This window comes from Anabrus simplex, chromosome 4, assembly GCF_040414725.1.
Source record: "Anabrus simplex isolate iqAnaSimp1 chromosome 4, ASM4041472v1, whole genome shotgun sequence".
Classification (NCBI taxonomy): domain Eukaryota; kingdom Metazoa; phylum Arthropoda; class Insecta; order Orthoptera; family Tettigoniidae; genus Anabrus; species Anabrus simplex.
Window position 1 is genome coordinate 455,878,971 of NC_090268.1, and position 9,185 is coordinate 455,888,155.

General features: G+C 42.5%; 1 non-coding gene across 1 annotated transcript; it reads right to left on the reverse strand.

The window, feature by feature from the left end:
• Window positions 1-8,782: 8,782 nt before the first annotated feature.
• On the reverse strand, window positions 8,783-8,901 carry LOC137500694 (5S ribosomal RNA). Its single transcript, XR_011018203.1, has one exon. It is a non-coding gene; the product is annotated as a 5S ribosomal RNA (ribosomal RNA).
• Between the last annotated feature and the right edge of the window lie 284 nt (window positions 8,902-9,185).

The window sequence follows — 9,185 nt, forward strand, 5'->3', positions numbered from 1 at the left end:
GACCGCTGCTCAGCCCGAAGGCCTGCAGATTACGAGGTGTCGTGTGGTCAGCACGACGATTCCTCTCGGCCGTTATTCTTGGCTTTCTAGACCGGGGCCGCCATCTCACCGTCAGATAGCTCCTCAATTCTAATCACGTAGGCTGAGTGGACCTCGAACCAGCCCTCAGGTCCAGGTAAAAATCCCTGACCTGGCCGGGAATCGAACCCGGGGCCTCCGGGTTCGTTAAATATGCACACTACTTATTCCAATCAGTGGCTCAGAGTAGGGATTTTATAGCTCGAATACAATGATGAACCATTGTGTTACGTACCAGATATATCAGAAAATGTATGAACCAGAGGAATGGCATGCTAAAGAAGAAAGTTATCTTACACCCCAGCTACTTCCCACCAATATACAGGCAGGCTGTTACAGTCGGTACGACCAAGCGAGTTGGCCGTGTGGTTAGGGGCGCGCAGCTGTGAGATTGCATCCGGGAGATAGTGGATTCGAACCCCATTGCCGGCAACCCTGAAGATGGTATTCGGGAGATGATGGGTTCGAGCCCCACTGTCGGCAGCCCTGACGATCGTTCCCCGTGGTTTCCCATTTTCACTCCAGGCAAATGCCGGGACTGTACCTTAATTAAAGCCACGGCCGCTTCCTTCCACTTCCTAGACCTTTCCTATCCCATCGTCGCATAAGACCTATCTGTGTGGGTGCGACGTAAAACAACTAGCAAAGAAAAAAAAAACATTGAATGACAAGCGCGTAGTGTGAACTTCATACGGGAGGAATGAACGAGCATTTTCACAGGAATTTATGACGTCGCTGTTTTTGCGCGAAACTACACTCCTTCTTTAACTTTTTTTAATGCTATTTGTTCGGGGCGTCGACCTATGAAGATCCTTTGCCCCTATTTGCACCATATATGAGGAAACCTGCGTGTATTATGTAAATGGCGGTAGGGTAAAGTGTTGAATGCGAGGAAAGGAACGTTAAGGATGACACAAACACCCAGTCCCCAGGCCAGGGATATTAATAATTTACAATTAAAAAACTGACCTGGCCGGGAATCGAACCCGGGGCCGCCGGGTGACAGGCGGACGCGTTGCCACCTACACCGCAAGACCAGTGGTTAGGACTCATTTGTGCCATGTTTTACAAAGCAGCATTTACAGATTTGAACCGCTTGAACTCCTCCCCCCACTCGTAAATAATCATCCCTTACTTCTGCCACGTCTTTCACGTGTTTAACATATGTCCAGAAATTAAAAACGAATTCAAATTTAACTTGAAATTACTGTATTCTAGCGCCAATATAATGGGAATATTTCCATAATAATGATAATAATAATGAACGAACCACTGTGTAAGTTCTGCACAGGTAGGGCCTGTACTTTTCTGAGGAACAACTGAACCTATTAAGATATATTGTTTGTTGTATCTACAGGGTTTATACCTACAGGTATATGGGGTATGTATTATATGTCGATATAATTGCATTTTCTTGATAACAAATGAGATGATGCATTAATTATTCTGAATGACTATACGTTCTTTGTTAAGGGGTATTGTATGGAATATCGGTGATATAGATCAATTTTTGTTTATGTAGGTAACGATTTTTATAGGGCGCCTACATTCATGGACGTAAGTTTGAAATTACAGCCCACTAAGTCCTTACACTCGGAGCTACTGTTGCGAATAGAGCTGGGAACGGAGCAGTTGCTCCTATGATTGCAATCGGTAGTGCGAGTGAGCGGTCCCTCCGGTATTCTCCGGTAGTAAACTGTTGCTGGGAAACCAATCGGTGCTTCGGCACGCGAGCGGAGGGCGAGCGGAGGACGGAGCAACAGTACTGAATGTGTGCCTCGCGTGCCGTTCCATCCGTGGTGCGCAACGGATGTGCTAGCGACATAGTAAATACTGCTTTATAAGTATGACGAAGGAGAATATAGGAAATATATACATTCTCATTTATCGTTCGTGTTTCATTTGTCGATTACTTTTGTAAAAATTTGCTTTACGTCATGCCGTCTTATGATGACGATGTGATAGGAACGGCTAAGGAGAGTAATTTCTAGGCGTGAAAATGGAAAACGACGTAAAACCATCTTCAGAGCTGCCGACAGTGGGGTTCGAACCCACTTTCATCCGGAAGATAGTGGGATCGAATCCCACTGTCGGCAGCATTGAAGATGGTTTTCCGTGGTTTCCCACTTCTCCTCCAGGAAAATGCCGGGATGGTACCTAACTGAAGGCCACGGCCGCTTCGTTCCCACTCCCAAACCTTCCCTATCCCATCGTCGCCATAAGACTTATCTGTGTCGGTGCGACATAAAACAAAACCCAAAATCTCACGCTCCAGGACACTGTCCTTGAGGCGGTATAGGTGGGATCCCTCTCTGCGTCCGAGGGAACACCCAACCCTGGAGGGTAAATTGATGGAAGGATTATTATTATTATTATTATTATTATTATTATTATTATTATTATTGTTATTATTATTATTATTATTGTACTCCCATAACCACTTCTGTGGTTTTCTGTGACGTTAAGGTGCCGACATTTTGTCCCACAGGAGTTCTTTCATGTGCCGGTACAGTAGCGGCGATTAGGGGGGGGGGGCGAAAGGGGACAGTCGCCCCCTACTTTGTGGAGAAAACTTTGCATTTGTATTCCATTTTAGCTGGATGAAACAAGGTATTATAGGAATTATTAAAACAAGCAATTTGTACAAGCCCTGTTGTCTTATCAGCTAATTATTTGCTTTAATTAATAACGAAATTATTAGCGGAAATACGCAACAAAGTCGTTCACGCGGTTAACCGATTTGTATAGCGCCACAGCGAGTACTGTAGTGGAGACTTTGCATGTGCTGTGAGGAAGGGTACGCGTGCATTCGTTAGTCTGGCAGTCTATTTAGTGTCAGTTTTTTTTTTAGTTTGTAGTCAAATACTAAATGATTTTAATTATATAATCACGCCGTACGTCTATTTAATTGTAATTCATGTGTAATATTGTTCCTCTCGTGAAAGTTTTATTGTATAGTATTGAATCAAAATCTCAAATAAATATTATCAACACAGGTATTTTGGTAGGCTGAGAATCTTTACCTCTCTGTCGAAATTCCATTTAGTAGCTTTTTTTTCAGTTTTAATGTATAACGTATACCCCCCCCCCCGCTATATCCCACAAACTGGGGTACTTTGTTGTCTTTACATTTTTTGCCCCCCCTACTTCTAATTCCCAATCGCCGCTACTGCCGGTACACCGGACCACCTTCAGGTACCGCCGAGCAAAGTCGGAATTGAAACCGCAAGCTTGAGCTCAGAAGGCCAGCGCTCTACCGTCTGAACTACTCAACCCGGTACAGCATATAACCAGTTTCAATCAGTTCGTACTCTTCAGTAAAAGTTGAAATGGCGTATGACTTTTAGTGCCGAGAGTGTCTGAGGACAAGTTCGGCTCACTAGATGCAGGTCCTTTGATTTGACGTCTTTAGGCGATCTGCGCGTTGTGATGTGGATGAAATGATGATGAAGACGACACATACACCCAGTTCCAGCGCCAGCGAAATTAGCCAATTAAGGTCAAAATTCCCAAACCTGCCGGGAATCGAACCCGAGACCCCTGTGGCCAATGGCCAGCACGCTAACCATTTAGCCATGGAGCCGGATGTACTGTTCCGTAATAAATGAGCTACGAGTATAATTAATGTAAGAACATCGTATATAATACATGTTTACATGCAATGGAATATAATTACCACTTAAACTATTTTACTACCAGTATTAATAATATTGTTAACGCATTTGCAACAGTATAATATATGCCAATATTCAATCTACAGTATTCAATCCACCTGCACCTATTGCAAACTGAACGTCAACAGATCAAAATCTATTATTCATAACGTAACAAATAATGCGGCGATCTTGAAACGACTACATCATTTGAATGACAAACGTAGGGGAACACATGCATCTGTGGAATTAGTACTGAAATCTAAATTGTAATTCCTCCTAAGATCACCGTTGCAACATTGCCCACATCAAAGCATTTGAATTTTCCGCCAGTGAATTCAATCGGAGGACTACCGGAGGTCTCCGGAGGAGCGCTGTAATCGTATTATCCGATTCAATCAACAGGAGGTCCGCCTCCTCTTCACAGCGCTACCTGCCACAAGCCTTGCTGTACTGATAGCGCTGTCATGATAACAGAGTGCACGCCCTACACTTTCCTACCAACATCCTGACATCTCTTTCGATCGACTAAGCTCTCATCTGTTGCTCAATGTAGCTGCAAACGTGGCGATATTTGGGGACGGCAGCAATGACAAAAGGGGAAACATTAAAATTTGTAGTAGCCGGCTGAAAATAGGATTTTTTTTTTAAAAAAAAGGCCATTTATACAAGCCCTGTTATCTTATCAGCTAATTTAATCCTTCATTTCCTTTAATTATTAACAAAACTATTAACGGAAATACGCACCAAAAGTCGTTCGTCCTGACTAACCCATTTGTATAGCGCCACAGCAGTAGTGGAGACTTAGTGTGTGCTGTGAGGAAGGGTAGCAGGGGTAAATTTCTTTTTATGCCAAGGTCATGAACACTGAGGTATGTTTAACCCGCTTGCCACACACATTCATAAGTCTGGCAGTCTCTTCAGTGTATTAGTTTCTTGGTGTGTAGTTAAACAGTAAATATTTTTTAATTGTATAAACACGCCATACTTCTATTTAATAGAAGTTCCTTTGCTGAAGATAGTGAATCAAAATCTCAAAAAACTATTATTACCGCACTATTGGTAAACTCTCAACCTTTACCTCTCTGTCGAATTTCGCTCAGAGAGCTTCGAAAAACTTACCATATTGTAGTCTTCTTTCTTCCCAGTTTTGATGTGCCCCCCTCGCCCTAACCCGCGCATCCGCTATATCCCGCAATTCCGGGTAAATTTGCTGTCTCTACAATCTTTTGCCCCTCCTCCCCACTTCTAATTCCCAATCGCCGCTACTGAGAGGGCGTGCGATATTTATTGATCGCATTTAGAAATTTAGATGAGGGAAGAATGATTTGATATTTTGGCAAATGATTGTAATATTATTTTATTATTAATAGCTGTTAGTCATTGACGAGTTAGGTATATTTATTTATTTATTTATTTATGTATGTATGTATTTATTTATTTATTTATTTAATTATTTATTTATTTATTTATTTATTTATTTATTTATTTATCATATCATAACGCACAGAAATAAATTGAATTGAACCTTCATTCGACTTTTGTATACCAAACCTGAAATAATAACGAGGTACGAGACGAAAATTTCAAATTTACAGACAGCATCAGTACCGACCTCGATAGCTGCAGTCGCTTAATTGCGGCCAGTATCCAGTATTCGGGAGATAGTAGGTTCGAACCCCACTATCGGCAGCTCTGAAAATGGTTTTCCGTGGTTTTCCATTTTCACACCAGGCAAATGCTGGGGCTGTACCTTAATTAAGGCCACGGCCGCTTCCTTCCCACTCCTAGCCCTTTCCTGTCCCATCGTCGCCATAAGACCTATCTGTGTCGGTGCGACGTAAAGCAAGTAGCAAAAAAAAAAAAAAAAAAAAAAAGACAGCATCAGTATTGTATTTATATACTGTAGGTGTATGATTATACCAGCTACCTGCCTTCACCCGTTCTAAAGCTTACCTCGTTTTCTTTAAAAGCAAGTAGTCTTTTAGTTTTAAGTGGCTGGTGACATGATCATAGCCACAAGACATCCAGTTTTATGTGGAATCCAAATCGTGGGAAATCAAACAATATGAACATCCAAACCATAAGAATGCTATTTATTTATTTATTTATTTATTCATTCATTCATTCATTCATTCATTCATTCATTCATTTATTTATTTATTTATTTATTTATTTATTTATTTATTTATTTATTTATTTATTTATTTATTTATAGCAGTAAAGGGAAAAGAGGTACACTGCATAAGGTTTGCGGATGACATAAAAAGGCATGAATCGGATGCTGAGGATAATGAAGGTGGGTCTGGGAAAAATGAAACAAAAAATCAACGCAAACAACTCTAATGCCATGGTGAATAGCAAAAGAACGACTCCCGAATAAAAAATTGGAAATACACAACTATTGGAAGTAAATAAATTCTGTTACCCTGGAAGCATATTTACCAGTGACGATACATGTATGAAGGAAGTCAAAAAAATAATTGCGTTAGCAAAAAAAAGCATTCCAATCCATTAAGTCCCTACTAACAAACAAGACTGAGTATTTTAGGGAGAAATTTGTAAAATGATATGTTTGGTGTGTGCTTATGTATGGAATTGAGACGGATTTATATGTACAAAGAGAGAACGTAGTTCTGGAGGAGAATGATCAAAACATGTTGGACTGATAGCAAAAGAAATGAAGTGTTGAAGGAGATACACGAAAAAAGATGTCTCATAAGTAACCATTTATAATTTAGTGTGGCTATTGATAGCCAGGTTCAGTCCTCCGGCGAGGGTTTCATTAATAATAATTTCGTGTGGCTATTTCTAGCCGAGTGCAGCCTTTGTAAGTCAGACCCTCCGATGAGGGTGGGCGGCATATCTACCATGTGTAGGTAACTGCGTGTTCTTGTGCTGGAGGATAGTGTTATGTGTGGTGTGTGAGTTGCAGGGATGTTGGGGACAGCAGAAACACCCAGCCCCCGGGCCATTGGAATTAACCAATGAAGGTTAAAACCCCCGACCCGGCCGGGAATCGAACCCGGGACCCTCTGAACCGAAGGCCAGTACGCTGACCATTCAGCCAACGAGTCGGACAGAGGGTTTCATTAGAGGCGCCATAATTCAAGCGGTATGGCGCTCCCTTGCGGCCATGCACCAAATCTCAAAGTAGAATATGGACACACCAATTCTGTTGAGGATTTTAACCCTTCGACCGGAATTGGGTTTTGGGCGCTATTTATGAATCGTCTAAGCTAGGAACTGCATTGAAATGAAATGTCGTATGGCTTTTAGTGCCGGGATATCCCAGGACGGGTTCGGCTCGCCAGGTGCAGGTCTTTCTATTTGACGCCTGTAGGCGACCTGCGCGTCGTGATGAGGATGAAATGATGATGAAGACAGCACATACACCCAGCCCCCGTGCCATTGGAATTAACCAATTACGGTTAAAATCCCCGACCCGGTCGGGAATCGAAGGCCAATACGCTGACCGTTCAGCCAACGAGTCGGACAGGAACTGCATTGATGTGAGAGGACGAGGACCTGTCGAAACTGAACCCTGTTTAGGGGTGACTAATTTAAGATAACCTTGGGAGCCACGGGTATCGTAGTTAGCCAAAGTGGAGATGAGGGCTTATGGATTAGTCCAGAATAGAATTTCCGGGACGTCTTCTTTATTCTGCTGCTATTCTCATCAATCTTAAGGGATTGATGAATGTCCCGCGGATATAAACAAAGGCGTCATCCTGATATCCTGCGCCTTCCACACATCTGACAACAAGTATAACATGTTGCAGGGGATTACACTGAAGGCCTGTAGAGGTATGGTGGTTCTCAGTATATATGCCACTGCTCTATTTTCAGCCCTCCCACATATCCCTAATCCGAATTTCAAGAAATTCTGTTTAGCCGTTTTTCGGTGATATAACGAACAGAAATAAATTGAATTGAACCTTCATTCGACTTTTGTATACCAAACCTGAAATAATAACGAGGTACGAGACGAAAATTTCAAATTTACAGACAACATCAGTATTGTATTTTTACACTGCAGATGTATGATTATACCAGCTACCTGCCTTCACCCGTTCTAAAGCTTACCTCGTTTTCTTTAAAAGCAAGTAGTCTTTTAGTTTTAAGTGACTGGTGACTTGATCATAGCCACAATACATCCAGTTTTATGTGGAATCCAAATAATGGGATATCAAACAATATGGACATTCATTTCCAAAAATCTCACATGAATTACCGGGAATCGAACCTCAGCAGTCTTAGTGAGAAGCCAGTGTTAAGCTACTCGTCTATGAAGTATCACGCCTTTTCTGAGTAACTCAGTCGGTAGAGCGTTAGCCTTCTGAGCTCACGTTGACAGGTTCGATCCTTGTTCAGTCCAGTGATATTTAAAGGTGCCCAATTATATCAGCCTCGTGTCGGTAGATTTACTGGCACATAACTCCTGTGGGACAAAATTCCGGCACTTCGGCGTCTCCAAAAACTGTAAAAGTAGTTAATGGAACGTAATAATTTCAACCGCTGGCTTTAGTTATCGTGTGGCATGTAGTGCCGGGAGTATCCGAGGGCATGTTCGGAACGCCTGGTGTGGGTCTTTCTATTGGGCGACCTTGGGGTCTGAATTTTGAATGATGATGATTATAATGAGGTAGGGAGAGGATGAAACCCGGTGTCGGCACGTAGTCTGCTCCTGTCGAATAACACCGCGGGGACTGCTCAGAGCTTTACGTCCTTATCCGACGGACGAATCACCATCAAGAACGTCATATGCCCTCACTCCATATGAACACTGGAATTGAATCCAGGCTTTTGGCATGTAATCTAGTTATTAGAAATTGTTTACCACCACCTCTCCTAGCCTGCCGGCCAATATTATGATGCCCCACCACCACCACCACCACCACCACCAATGACACTACAGCCCTTGAAGGGTCTTGGCCTACCAAGCGACTGCTGCTCAACCCGAAGTCTGCAAATTACGAGGTGTCGTGTGGTCGGCACTACGAATCCCCTCGGTCGTTATTCTTGGCTTTCTAGACCGGAAAAGGGAACTGAGCCAACGACACGTGGTGTTCCGAAGCGGTCACCCATCCAAATACTGACCACGCCCAATGTTGCTTAACTGCGGTGATCGGACGAGAACCGGTGTATTCAACATGGTATGTCCATTGGCCCAATATTCTGATGGTGAATACTTTTCTCGACCAACGGGACTCGAACCCGTTAACCACGGTGTCAGACCATATAGAACTGACGCCTTAAGGGGAGTTATGACTGAATTTGAAAACTTCTACAATTTACATGCTATTGGAACCAAATTTTATGTACACATGTATTGTAATACAGTTAGACCCTGTACTAAATTTTAGCTGTGTATGTACCTTGGTTCTGAAGTTGTTATTTTTTTTGTCATTTAAAATGCACTCGTGCGGAAAAGTCCCTTGCGATGAAGTTTTT